The sequence below is a fragment of the Anopheles coluzzii genome, chromosome 2 (genome assembly GCF_943734685.1).
Source record: "Anopheles coluzzii chromosome 2, AcolN3, whole genome shotgun sequence".
Classification (NCBI taxonomy): domain Eukaryota; kingdom Metazoa; phylum Arthropoda; class Insecta; order Diptera; family Culicidae; genus Anopheles; species Anopheles coluzzii.
In genome coordinates, this window is record NC_064670.1 from 33,561,623 (window position 1) to 33,576,666 (window position 15,044).

General features: G+C 45.3%; 1 protein-coding gene across 1 annotated transcript in view; it reads right to left on the bottom strand.

Annotated features, from left to right (window-relative positions):
- LOC120951380 (cuticlin-4) overlaps nt 1–2,111 on the bottom strand; it is a 44,985-nt gene extending 42,874 nt beyond the window's left edge. The window contains exon 1 of the mRNA XM_040370062.2: nt 1,645–2,111. The gene's annotated coding sequence lies outside the window, so the exon portion shown is untranslated. The remainder of the gene's footprint in view (nt 1–1,644) is intronic.
- Between the last annotated feature and the right edge of the window lie 12,933 nt (nt 2,112–15,044).

Consider the following 15,044-nt stretch of genomic DNA (forward strand, 5'->3'; position numbering starts at 1 on the left):
TTGGTGCCCATGTGTTTCTCACTGAGCCACCCATTACATGCGATAAGCCGGCAATGCACAAGACATCGCGCAAAAGAAAATTATTAAACCAACCAACCGACTTGTTCACTTAATTAAACGCTTTCCTCGCCCAGCTTATCGAAAGTGACACGGAACCGCAACACGCCCCAAACCCGGAATCATAAACTGCGCTAAATTATGTTATTGTAATTTTGGCCTACTTCGATGCAGTTGGGGGCTTTGCAAAAATTGCAACGCAAATTGCAATGACAAACGCATGCACACGGGCTGTTGCACATTGTTGCAAGTGCGTTGTTTTTTTTTTCGTTCAACCAGCTTTCTGGGTTTTTTTTTCATTTGCTTTGCTATCTACCTTCTCGATCGTCGTTTAAACGAGACGCAGCGTCCGGTTCGTACGTTGCGGTTGGAATGGCAGGTAATTGGAGAAGAAAGGGGTTGCAAAATGAGTGTGGAAAATTTTACGTACTTTCTTCTAGCTTTGGCTACGAGCACCAACCAGCCGTGGGGTTCGTCTCTTCAACCACAAACAAAAGACACTACTCGCAAGATGGCAAAGAATGCGGCAGCGTTGGTGTAGCTCCGAGCAAAGAGAAACAGAAAGTGAATCTAGATCGTTGGCACCAAAGTACCGATCGCAAAGCAAGCTCTCAAACACTGTCACGATGCATCATCAAGTGCCGAGGTGTAGGGGAGGAGAGGCGACTTGACGGCGTAGACAATACCCAGCTGAAGGGTGAGGATGCGGTTGTAATTTAATCCAATCTCTCTCGCTCCCCGCTGAAAGAACCGCTGGGAACGGAGCGAAGACAGGCAAACGGGATTAAAACTCCCGCTCGGGTGACGTGTGGCGTTGACTTTTCTCACCCAAGCGTAGGGCAACGGAGAGAAGAAGAAAAGGTTCCGCACACGCTCTTGTTCCGTCAAAATCCTTCGAAACAAAAGTCAATCATCGTCGGCCGGTGCGTAATGAGTGGGAGCAAAACAAAGCCGCCCAATTCGCCGTACTGGTGCATTTCCCAATCCCGTCACCACCAGTGGCAGTGCGTGATCTGCATCCGACACGAGCGTTATTAGTTTGGATAGCTTTATTTCGGGGAGGGAAAGGGGGCGCGTATGCAGAACAACTCGGCAGTGAAAGTAGCGCCATGCGACGATGCTGCGTTAAAATCGTGCAACCATTACTGTTGCACCTTGTTCCCAGCGGTGGGAATGCGAAACGGTGATTCAACGAAATGGGTAGGTTTCCTTTCGATCGCTTTGCATCGCCGTAGCCCACAGCCCACATAATTGGAGCACCTTGATAGCACGCATAAACGCAACACCAACACAATCACGCACACACTAGCACATGTAAAGCAATTGCACTTTTTTTAATGTAGGCATTAATTTCCGGCTGTATCAGGGTGGAGTGGGATCGCTGGACCGTCAGATTAAAATCACACGAACTGATCAGACAGCTTCATTTTCGCTCGATCCTCCAATCACGTGGCTTTCGATCGATCCGATAATCAGATTAACTTTCTTGCGTCTTGGATTTTAATTGTGAAGCATGCTTTTTTGTTTGTTTTAAACTAAACTAGACGCCAGTTCAACTTCCTACACCTCCAGGCAGTCTTCCCTTACCTGTTGTTAGCTGCCAACAGGCTTGCAAGCTGCCGGATATTGATTCACGTTTGCAGATTTGTCTCCGATCACTCAATCACACATACACACACGAGCACACTGCCCAGCTCACTCAGCGGAAAAGTGTATTCTTACGAATTCGAACACTAATAATACGCTTTCACTTTCGGGTTTCAGATCAGTTTGAACCTCTTTTTGCATTCGCACTGCAGGGTCACTTCTTCACTTCGGTTCACCAATGTCGAAACCAACCTCGAACGAATTGCACCAGTTTCTTTTTTTTCTGTGATCAATCTTTCTCCACTGCTTATCACACTATCACACCGTCTTCGCATCCACTAGCTCAACGCATCAGCGTGCTGCATTCGGAATGAATGAAAAACAAAAGCAGTTCGCTCCTATCCAGCGGGAGCCGTACGGTGTGCACTCGCATAGACGCTCGGTATGGCAATAACGCCGGCAAACGGTCTGCCCGGCGATTTTATATGACGTGAAAGTTGTGGCCCTGCGCCACCGCGACTCACCTTTAAGCGAGCGCCCTCTAGCGGCAATGCAGGCGAAAGAGAGAAGCACACTACGCAGGGGATAGTCGATTGCGCACGCTCGGGTTTTTTTTTTCTCTTGGTTTTGGTTCGGTGGTGCGTGTCGTGCTGCAACTACAGTCTATTGCTGTTGCTGGTGGTGGTGCTGGTGCTTCTTCTTTCATAGAGTGTGCGTCACTCACTCAACTGACACACTGAACCAACGCTCCTGCTCTGCACACTTCGCCAAAGATAGCGGGTTGAACGAGGGCTGCTTTCGCTTTCATGCCATGCGCGTTTGTGCTCACGTTTGTTGTTGTCTTGTGTCCACCAATCACCCCCTCTCCCCCGGAATGACGTCAGAGGGCTGGCGTCGGGGGTGTATACCGGGTCAATCTGCTGCCCACCAGTGGTCGGTGAATCAACTGGCCAACGCCGTTCGCGTCCTTGAGTGTTGGGGCCTGCCCAGCCTGAAGGATTTCCGTTTTCCAGCCAGCGCTAATACGCGTCAGTGGACCAAATGCAGCTGTAGTTTCTTAATTTCACTCGGCCGTATCACTGCCACGCAATGCTTATGGCAAGGGGAATAATTGAAGGCGGATTCGCACAGCACGTCAGCACAAATCCGGGTTATGTAACGCGGCTGTACCGTGGAGCATGTTTGTGCATTCCATGCCGGTAGTGGGTCGATGACTAAGCGGGAACAACGGTGTCCTGAAAGCACAACACCGCCGCTTTCGCAACACGCCGCTGTGAGTAATTTCGATGTGTGATCAAATAGATTATTTGACTGCTGGTACTGTGTCACGTTTACGCTTAAAGAAATTTGTTTTAAACATCAAATCCTATCCCATTAATGCAAATGTTCGCAATTATCTGCTAAAAACTGAAAGCATCGAGGAACACTATGTTTTATATTTTACAATCTGTCCTCAATTTCTGTGTTTTGAAAAAAAAAAACATTAATTAGTCGCTGGACAGGACAACATTCGGGGCGATTGTGATAAATATGTAACGTTTTGTGATATGCTCGCCGTTACGCCCTGTTACGCCCCCCATAGGCGCAGGCGGATAATGTACACTCGAGCCCACTGGAACGTGAGGTGACATATCGTTATATCACACACCATTATCAAACGGTAGTACAATCGTTTCACCCAGATCATTGGACCAGAAGTTTCGCAAAGCGAAAGACATCACCATCTAGGAAAACACCGTGAAAATGGCTGCTAAATGGCCAAATGTTGCAATGCAACAATGGCTTTGCTCATCGTTTTGAAAGCTGATTTTATTAATAACTTGTAGACGGTGGGTGCTTTAACAATATCAAGGATTGGGAAATGCGTGTTTGATGGTGGAAATTTAAAAGCTGTTTTCCTTATCTTGCCTTACAGGGGTTTTCAGCGGTTCTTATAGTTGTGGGACACTTTATTGATTATTTCTTACGGATTCTTACGGAAAATTAAATGCATGTGATGGGAATTGGACTCCACAGCACCCTTTTTGTAGAAGTTCAATAAGAATTTCTAAGGAACCTGTCCAAAAAAGGTGTCATCGAGTCCAATTCCCAACATATAAAGTTCACTCTCCATAACAAAATGTCAAGGAGGTGTCCCACAACTATGAGAACTCTTGAAAACCCCTTCATTTGAGATAATTAGCTGAAATTTCTTGCATTGAAAATCTGAACAATTATTTTGTGGTTGAAATTTTTAAGTTTTATCGTTTAAATAATAGTTGTGAAATACTGTAAATTATTACATTATACATGAAACTACATGATTAAGCAATAACAGAAAATAAACATAAATTTCAATCAATTTACTAAACAAACCATGTGCATTAATTCAATATTGTACAAATGTCTCGTGTGAACAGTTTCATTTTCCACCAACTATTTTTCACTTTCTCACTCTACTGTACGCTTCATTCTTCAAACAGACCGCAAAATGAAAGTGATGACCCAATTCTGGTTCCTGTCAGAGCGACGCTTGCGACGGTGCGGGAACCAGGCAGCTACCGTCGGGTCGTTCGATCGTACGGAAACCAGCAGTGAACACAAAAAAAAACAACGGTAAGCCCCCCCCCCCCCCCCCACACACAGGTGGCTGGTGGCAGAATTCATTTGCATATTTGTTTACGTTCGACCGGCCTTCGGCCTCCTGCAGGCTTTTGCATATCAGTGGCGGTATTTAATTTTCCTTTGTTTTTGCTGCCTTTTTCGCTGCCGATTCAAGCTTCGCTGCGGCGCGGAAGATTCAAACGTGCGAGCCGAAACGGAAACGGGACCGTCCAATTACATGGTTTTCTGCCATTTGCTTTCCATGCTTGCGTATCCTTGCGGTGAGTTGATCGCGAACATCGCTTTTGGCAGTGACAGCACTCGGGAAGGACGTTTCTGGGCAAATGCAGACAGGGGGTGAGGGGACTTAGCTTTTCCGTTCAATAAATCGCTGCAGGCTAACGCAGAGAGAGAGAGAGAGAGAGAGAGAGAGAGAGAGAGAGAGAGAGAGCGTTGAAGAAGATTTTTCGAAGGCGATCAGAGGTGAAGATAGTCCACATGATCGATGGACGTTTAAAAGAGGTTGTTTGTATTTTTGTTGATGAAAATTACGGCGATTTAAAAATCATGTAAAATAAGGTTGTTGTTTTTTTTCCTTTTACATCATCACGTGTGGCCTCTTTTACTGTTATTTTTTTGTCTTCACTTAAATTTTTCTTCCTTCCCTCCCTTTTTGTGTTTTATTAATTATCCTATGTGTGAATTTAAAACATAATATCTTAGCAGATAGACCAACACCAACATCGAAAGGTTCAATCAACTGCTGGGATGTGACATTTTTCATGCACTCTAACTACATTTCAAACACACAAGATGAAAACATAAGCTGACAGAGAAAAAGCCATTGCTATCGTTTGGGCTTGTGCAGTGCCATCTTCTCACCGCGCCTCCAACCCCCTCAATAACGTACTTGGACATGCTCATTGCATCCCGGCCACAACGATACGGCCCGGTTCCATATCGCTCCATAAGTGCAAGTACATTGGCACACTACAGCCAATTCCGGCTGCATCCGTTGGTCGATGGCCGATAGGGAACGTTAATGAACCGGTTGCTCGTTTTCCGATACATTGGACGACATGCCAAGATTGCTATTATTATTATTATTATTGCCCGTCAACAAAATGCATACATGCGATGGGAAGAAAAAGGGAAGAAAGGAAGCAATGGCGCTTTTCAAGCATTTCATAAAATGCCGAGGAAAGTTTCATTTTTGGTGCTTGGAGTAGGTTTGCGATTTTTTCCCCCGCTTTGAGGAGATAATAGATTTCCTACTACAAGCTACAGGCCTACAGCTCAATGGGAAGCTGTTGGATGGATTGTTAACATGGAATGCTTAAAAAACCGGGACTTTTAATGAAAATATGCCGGTTTAATAAATGATGTGACGAGCTGATTATCGCATAAATGGGTAATTAATTAGAGCCGTTACTGGTTCAAAGATTCTGTATTTGTTTTGTCATAATTATTGTACAATAACAAAATATTTCATATGTAAATATGTAAATAGCTATACCAGTAATAATTAATATTACTCCTGAAGTAAACTTAAACACACCTTGTCCCGCTTTATCGATCCGCTCAACTGGTAAACATCGCAATAAAGAACGATTAACGGTTGAAGGCGCCACTCTCGTCGCGACAATCTTCAATGGTCGTAAAATTTCTTCCTCAAACCGATCAGTTTGATCCTTACCAGTGGCAACGGAGCTTTATGTTTCGGGCAAAATCTCCAATCTGCATTTCGAGCCGCTCGAGAAGCTCGAAACGATCGCCTAGCTGCTGGACGGTTGCATTCAAACCTGATAAAAACCCGCTGCCGGCAGCCGGCAGTGGAAGCTGTATCAATAAAACCACCGACGCGAAAACGGAGAAAGTGTCTCAAACGGTTATTATTTTTCAAAACCCTACCCCCCGCACCCAGCGATGCGGTTAACTGGAATGAGGCACGGAGGAAAACACAAAAATTGCACCAAGAGGTTTGTTAGTGATGCACCAGTTCATGCTGCTCCATCCGCCAGACGCTCGGACAGACGCTCGGTGCACGGCGGACAACGTCCAGCTCCAGGAAGAACTGCCGCTGCTCCACAAGGCACTACTGCAGCAGCATTGCAGGGGAAAAGTACACGAGCCGACGGACAGGGGGGGGCTCAACATATAACGCAGCTGAAACTAATGCACTGCGGCTGGCGGTTGTGGGGCCAATTCGTTGCGGCTGCAGAATCACAGCCGAGCGCTAAAACCGTTCGCACGAAAGCGAAACGGAAATGGCAGGCGGACAGGCGGAAGGCCGGACCGCCGGGCACAAGGGATGCACATGCAACACACCCAGCGTCCAGCGATCGCTGGCACAGTTCATTGGCACAGTTTTGTCTTTTTGATTTGCTACTTTTCTTTCGCGCTGCTTCACTTCACCTTCATGCTTCGCCCAAGGCTTTTTATTCGTTCATTCAATTCCATGTCGCGGGTGCATGCCGCTTAAAGCAAATAGAACGGGAGAGGGATGGTAGGGGCACCGACGACGCAAACCAGTGCACCAGCCGCACCATGTCAATGACCACGAAACGTGTCGCAAATGGTAAAATGCCATCGGACGTGTGAATGTAACAGACAAGTTCGGCAACGAGTTCGTGTTTTCCTTCCCGGCACGCAAGCCACCAGGCCGATAGGGAACGGAGATAACAAATCGATCAAAATAATGCCTAGCGGTCAGAGAGCGAAGAGAGAATGGGGATGCATCTAATGCACTTTAGCTGTCGGACGTGTCCACGTGTCTTGAGTTCATCTTAATTCGCACCACTCCAGGAATAAATCAAATGTTGGCCGGCTCCAAACTTACACACCACCGGTTCGTCGCTTATACCGGCGTGGAGATTTATAGATTCATTTTTGCTCCCGTTCCGTTTCTCTTTACGTGCAGCCCAGCGAGCGAAGATAAAGCGCGTACGTCATCGTTTAACTGCACGTGATAAAGATCATTGCGCTGGGATTTTGCGAAAGATGAATGGATGGCCAAAAGGTGAATGCATTGCGCATGGTGAATATACGAGCGAAAGACATTGCGATGGACGCTTGTGATAAATGTTGTCTAGCCGTAGCGGGTGAGGTTGATTTACAACCATGACCATTAGGTTCCTTGGCGCTCATTGCCGGTGTGACGCTGTGCAAAGAGTGTGTGTGTGCCGTTAGCGGAGCTTCTAATCGTTCCATGCAAGCAACACGGATTTGCTCGGTACTTGATGCCCATCCTGTGTTTGGTGTGACCACATGCGGCATATATTTTAGTTCAAATTATGCTTTGATTGGTTGTTACAGTCCCAATCTCTTTCACATTGAACCGGAAATGAAATAAAAGTTAAACCACTTTCACACCGATTTTAAACCAATGTGACGCCATCGGCTGACGTGCCGTGTGTCGTTTGGCGACATTTGTCAGCTGAAAATTATGAATAACCTCAATATCGTTTTACATCCGCAGCGCTCCAAGCCACAACAAACGGATCCACCCGATGACTGTGACACCATTGTGAGTCATTTTATTTCTATTTCACAAAAATGTCAGAGCTGTGACGCCGCTGCGCTGTCAGGTGACGATAACTGTATTAAAATTTCACTTTTCAAACCTACCTACCAGCCGCTGAGCTGCTTTGCTTGCTTGCTTGCTGCGAACCAGCTCCTGGCCCTGGCTCCTGTGTGCATTCGTTTTTCGCTTATTATCGTTGCGCCCGTCGTAGAATCGGCAGCAGTTTCCAATTTTCCCATTTCGGCCAAACTCGAGCTCCATCACAAAAAAAACAAACCGCAGTGGCAGTGCCGGAGAAAACTGGCCGTCAAAATCGGAGGCCCAAAAAATTGAATTTGAATTTTTCCCCGTTTCCGAAAGTGCATGAAAGAAAGTGAAATTTGTTTCACGCCGCAACACTGCCCGATCCGAACCGGGCGGCTGCTTATCTCCGGCGGACTCCTCCGCCAAAAGGGAAGGAAAAATCTTTCTCGTCGAATCGCTTCCTCGCTTCACACCACACGAATCGTTTCCGTGGCAGTGGCAGTAAGTTTGTTTCTTCTCCTTGTCACTCTCTCTTGTCGCTGGCTCTTGCCTGACCGTCTGTCGGGGGGTGTTGGCTCATTTTCACTAACAAAAACACCCCCGAGGCGGCTTTCATTCATCGGACTGGCGGTTACGTGGTGCCCGTCGTTGTCGTACGCCCTTGCCCGTGCTGAAGGACGCCCGGTAGTTGGGCGGCTGGAATAGAAATGCTGGCAGTGTAGTAAAATAGCAGCAAACAACAGGCACACGGAAATTGATCGAAATTCAATTATCGATCGCTGTTTGGCAGTAGAAAGGTGTGGTTTTTCATTGGGAAACCAAATTCGATATACTAACCAGAGATGTACTAGGAGTATTGATCTGTTTTTCTTTTGCCCAAGCTAGTTTGTAGAGAAAGCATACGGAACCCGGAAGTTTTTCTTACAATTTCGTTAGTTTTTGGTGTTGAGGTGTGTTGAGATGCCGTACGGAATAAAGTTACGTAAATAAATTGAATTGTTTTTATAGCTGACTAGCGCATTGATGCAATAGTACATGCAGGGAAATGAACTCAGGTGGGACTAAATCATATACCTTTCAGCTACTGTAGTGGATTGTTTTAGTATCAAATAAATATTAATACAGTTTTAAAAAAGATAAGAATATGATGATCAGCGAAGTTAATCCATCGTGAATAAGAAAATTGTAGAAGGAAAGGAGGCATCTGAGCATTTTAATAAATCAGGACAAAATTAAAAACACGATTGATTCACTTGCATTAAACTACGACCATTTGCTTTCCTTTCTTGAACCAAAGGCAAGCCTTCTAGACCTTCTACCGTGTTAACCTTAGCAGATGCAATTATCGTAAAAATGCATGTGAAAACAAACCTGTTGTTTCCACCCCTACTGCACCGATCGTTAGAGACGGACGTTTACGATCCGCAACACAAAAGTGATAAGACACTCCAACCCCCAGCCCATGCTGCCTGCAATTGAAAAAAAAGACGACATACTAGAAATAGTAGCATGAGGAGCAACAGCAACAAACTACACACGCTCGTAAATCAAAGATACGTCGTTAAAAATGTTGAACGACCATTAGTCAAGTTTTTTTTTCTCTCGCTCAAAGCAAGTACAGCCGGTCCCGCGGTCGCATCATTCAACCCACTACACCTGCCGGCAACCACCACAACACCGTTCTGGTATCGGTCGACTCCACCGCCGCCGAGCGCAACCTCTGGGCCGCTTTTTGCAAGTGCACGACGGCTTCAAACGATGGCAGAAAAGGTAAACTCTTCCTATTCGCATCCACAGTGGGCACACCGAGAGTGAGGAGAAAAGGGCAACAACCCCCCATCATTAAGTGGTGTTGATAACACACCGTTTTACTACCGTCCGGGCTGCCGCACGGGAAGATGTTGCACGCTGTGTTGCAAAGTGTTGATAGCAAACGCGCTCGGCAGTGGGTGTTTTCTTTTCCCGCGAACGGCACAAACACACACACACACCTGCGAGCTGTTTGCAGATGTTGAGGTTTTCGGTTTTTCGCACCGGTTGTACGCCGTCCACGGAACGAATGGGTGCGGGAATGTGATCGAGCGTACCCCGGTGGCTTGAAAGCTGGGCCATGGCAGGGCGTGGAAAACGAAGTAGAAATGAAATTTGGTTTTAAACGTTATTGACAACTTATTTATTTATGATCCATTTTAATGGTGAGCCCCGGCACGACTCGGTAAATCATGGTTTCAAAATTTTCACTACACTGCCGTTAAAAAAAAAAACATTTGCTTTTCAACACCTGCAAGACGGTGAAACTGATGATGCAGCAACAACAACAACTACTACAACCGAAAGCATCCGAAGATAACGTTGCGTGTATGACATGAGGAAATATCCTCCTCTTAAACGTGATCATTTCGAGCCGTCTCTCGCGAACATATTTTATGCTCGCGTGCCTACATACGCCGAGGTGACCCTTTCAGCGCGTACGAGCTGCGTTACTGCGGTTACTGGGTTTGTCGTGCAATGGGATTGAAAGTGATAGCCTAGCCTCATCCTTCCGCCGAGACCCTGCCTCGCCCGCCCGAACCGGTGCCGGTGGAAAGTGAAACATCAATGATAAGCTGCCCAACGGCACTTGTCGAATCGTACCCGGGCCACGTTGTCGCGTTATCAGGTGCCTTATAATGGTGGTGGGCTTACGCAGCTTTCTAGCAGTGTGCGTGCGTGCGTCTGTGTGCGGCACCTGGTACGCATGCCTCGGGTGGTGGTAAACATTGACACATCATCGGCCCTGCTTGTTGAGTAGCGCGGCATCGCTTTCCTGTGCTCTCTAATTAACTCTCTCGAGCGACTGCAACGAAATCAGGCGACGAACCCCGTCGGCCTGACTCCAGCGAACCGCGCCGCAATTGTGATCAAACCCGCCCGATCATACCCTGCACACTGCTGCCTGGTTTCCATCGCCCTCGTCAATCCCAGCGCTCGCTGCCCTTTTCCTTCTTTCTTTTCGCACACGCGTGCTTCAACCCCATCTCGCCTGATAAGGTGTCTCGATTGAGTCAGATAAATTAATCGCACTATCGCAGGGGAGATGCGGTGCCAGCACGCAGACAAAGCAGCTGGAAAATTTGGTCCCCTCGCTTCATTCCTCGCTTACCCTGCTTACCCGATGGCAGTGGAAAGCCGGCAGTAGGTAAAAAACAAAAACAAAATCGAACGACCACCCGAACGCCAGACACCGTACCGGGTGCCCCATTTCTAATTACTCAACCAAAAATGGTAAAATGGAGATCGTACTTTCCCCCAAAATAAAAATGAAATGAATAGCGAAGGAGAGCGAGGGAAGGGTAGAAACAGAGTCACGTAAAAATCACATCCAAAATGCAACCGATCGTAGCTAATGGACGGGGTGAGAAGGGGTGGACACGTTCACACCAAACCAGAGGCTGTTGATTGCTGCACATACGTACACACACACACACACGCACGCACGCACACTCTTTTTATCTCGGCATCTCTAACAAGCAACATCTGTGGACGACTTGATACGACTTATCACCTGGTAGAGTAGGTGACCCACAACGAAGCCACGTCTCCATGGAAGGAAAGCAACACGATCACGATCAAGCCGGTGCGGTGATCATGCAAGAAAATACCAGACCAGTCGTACAAACGAAAGTGAGCGTTAAGCGCAGCAGAGCAGCTCGTGTAAGAAGAATTTATTTCACAGCATCTGTTCGCGTGTAGTCAGGTATTTCTGGAATGCGACGATTTTTAGCATTTTTGTAAGCAAAATTTCTTTCTTTTCTTTTCTTTCGAAATTTGATTGGATTGAATTTGTTGTTTTCGTTTAACCTTTACATATTATCGGGATGAAATACAGTCTGTTCCCAAATCACGCAGATCTAGACTTGCGCGGATTCGGAGATACACGTTTTTCTAAATTTGACAGATTGGTTTTAAAATCAGTACAATTTATTTCAAGAACTGTCCAATGCAGTATATTTGCAAACAAACAAACTGAAATTTTAGGGCCAATTATGCGACTTGAGTGTTAGAGAAAATGTACAAAAATGCTGATTTTCTATTTCATTTCATTTCATTTCATTTCAAGTTTATTCAAATTGTCAGCCTGATGGTTTCACAATTCCTAAATCTAACTAATTCCTAACTTAACCTATCTAAATTCCTAATACTAAAGCGAACTTTTGAGCACATGAAAAACAGATATTAGAATAAAATACAAACGTAAGAAAAGAAGAGTGAATAATATTAGATATGATAGTTGGAAAAAAGAGGATGAGAAAAAAGAGGATAGGGAAGAGTATCAGGGAAAAGGATTATAAAGGATTATAAACGGGGGTGGGGAGGATCAGTGCTAGTATTAAAAGTGCGAACACACAGGAGAAGAGGCTCGTTGGAACCAAATGTGGTTTGTCGAGAAACCATGTTTAGTGCGCTACGTGCCCTTAAATTTCTGGAGGGTGCGTACAAGCCAATCTTCTCAAGGAGAGTGGGAGCATCAATAAGCCCATTGAGCATGCGTCCGATGAAAAGGACGCGCGCTTGGGAGCGTCTTACTTCCAGGGATTCCAGACCAAGTAAATTGCAGCGAGATTCGTAGCTGGGCATAGCGGCATTGGGGCCAGCCATTCGTCGAAAAGCGAACCTAGTGAAACGCTTTTGGACCTTTTCAAATCTTAAGATCCATCCAGAACGGACTGGACCAACGACCACTGAAGCGTATTCCAATGTTGATCTAACTAAAGAACAATAAAGTGACTTGAGGCAAAGTGGATCACGAAAATCTCTGGTAAGTCTACATATAAGACCCAGCGTTCTAGAAGCACTTGCGACAACCGACTCTAAATGTTCGTTTAGTGATAATTTATCATCCCAAAGGACGCCAAGATCACGTATAAGGGAGGTTCGAGACAGCACAGAATTGGAGAGCGAATATTCGTAATGGATAGGGTTGCGGTTATGACAGAAGGATATTACAGAGCATTTTTCAGGGCAAAGACTTAGCTGGTTGTAGGAGCACCATAAAGAGAATGAGTTCAGAAACTCCTGGAGCCGAAGGCAGTCGCTGTGCGTACTGATAGTTAAATATATTTTTAAATCATCAGCATACAGTAAATGACCTTCGGACGGGAGAATTGCATGAACATCACTGACAAAAAGTACGAATAAGAGTGGGCTCAAGACGCTGCCTTGTGGCACTCCAGAGGAGGGACAAAAGGACGAAGAAAAGGTAGTGTCGGTTTTTACACGAATGGACCTGCTGTTTAAAAAAGAATAAAGCCAGTCAATTAACATATTAGAAAAACCAAGTTTTTTTAGTTTTAACAGCAGAAGGTGGTGGGGAACGGTATCAAAGGCGGCCTTGAAATCCGTGTAGATCGTGTCTACTTGCAAACCAGAATCAAGCGAGGGTATGACGTGAGACGCGAATTGCATTAAATTCGTGACCGTCGAGCGGCTTGGCATGAACCCATGTTGGTTCACGCTGATCCAGCTTTTTACCTGGAAAGAAATTACGGAGTGAACTGCAATTTCGAAAACTTTGCTACAAGCCGGTAGCAGAACAATGCCACGGTAGTTTGACACGTCAGCGGAATTCCCTTTCTTGAAGATGGGACAAAGCCAGGCCGATTTCCATGAAGAAGGGAAGCAGCAGAGGCGCAGGGATAGATTGAAAATGAATGACAAAAGAGGGGCTATCACCTCAGCCGTTTTTTTCAAAAGTGAGGGAGGAATTCCGTCAGGGCCTGCAGAGAAAGAAGGTTTTAGTTTTGAAAGAGCTTCTGAGACAGAGTGTTCATCGAAGCCAAAGCAGGACACATCAATCACATCTTGGGGGGTATACGAAAGACATTGAGATGCGGTATTGGGTATTTGCGAGGGAGTGCTAAAAATATTCGAGAAATGGTTGCGAAAAAGCGAGCAAATATCCTCCGGCGAAGAGGCGTATACGGACTCTAAATGCATAGTGCTCGGGAGAGAGCTGCCTTTGCGTCGAGCATTCATAAATTTCCAGAAGGCACGGGGGTACCAGCGGAGGCGCGTCTGAAGGATAAGAATATAACCATTGTAGCGAGTGCGGTTATAAAGTCGATATGCGGCAGCTGCATATTTGTAAGTTCTAAGAGCATTAACAGAACGGGTACTCCAGTATGCACGTTGGTAGCGGGATTTGTCACGCTTCAGGGACTTTAAGGTAGCATCAGACCAGGGAGGGGAACGAGGGGGATTGCGCTTGGGACAACATTGCGGGAGTGTGGATAAAAAGAGGGATGTGAAAGTAGAAACGGCCAAATTTACATCTTTACAAGAGTAAAGTTGTGACCAATCTATATTAGAAAGAGAAGTATTTAATAGGTTAAAATCAGTTTTTCTAAAATCGAGCGAGGGGGCGGTAGTTAAACGAGAAGATTATAGTGATCCTTTCCGTTTTAAGTTGGTAGGCTGAAATTTCAGCCTGTCAGCTGTTTGCATTGTATAGTAGTTTTCGAGCAGCTATCTAAGTGAGTATAATATACAGGTGGGCTTATCCCAAGGTGAATGAATTTAGAAGGCTGATTTTTATCGCTTCTGCTTCTTAAAGAAGATTTTAAGAGTGTTTTGTGTTTCTAAGTGATATACAAATTTGGTTATAAAAACATGCTATGAGACCACCTGGACTACATACACTTTGATTCTGGATTCCATCTCCAGATCTCTTTAATACACCTTGGGATAAATGTAAACATCACCTTTTTTGCAATTTTTCGAGCAGGTACTTGAATCTAATTCTAGCTTTGAGGCTATAATAATCTAGACTGAAAATTGTAAGCTAGTTTTGTGTGTGGTTTTGTATGGAGTGTTTACATGATTTCAGCCTTCAACTGTCAAACTCCATACAAAAAACTGACTAGAATCGTGAAGGGCCCCATTGTCCGAAAAAATAGAGAAATCACTTACAAGTTTGTATAATACCGATTTTGTTTCCGTTATTGTCGAGTGGTTTTGTTTGATTTTTTGTTGAGTCAAACGGAAAAGGACTCACTTAATTGGCCCTGATAAATGTTTAAAGATACCAAAATTGATTCAAAAATACTGAGTAATCCAATGTATTTTAGCTGAAAAACGTCAAATTCGACTTACACGAGAACGCATAAACCGCAGATATCGGGAACATACTGTATACGACACAATCACTTGGAATATCTTATTACTTGTCCTGAGCAAAATGTTTGGTAATTTCTATTTGAAAATTATTATACATAGCATACGATTCTATCTG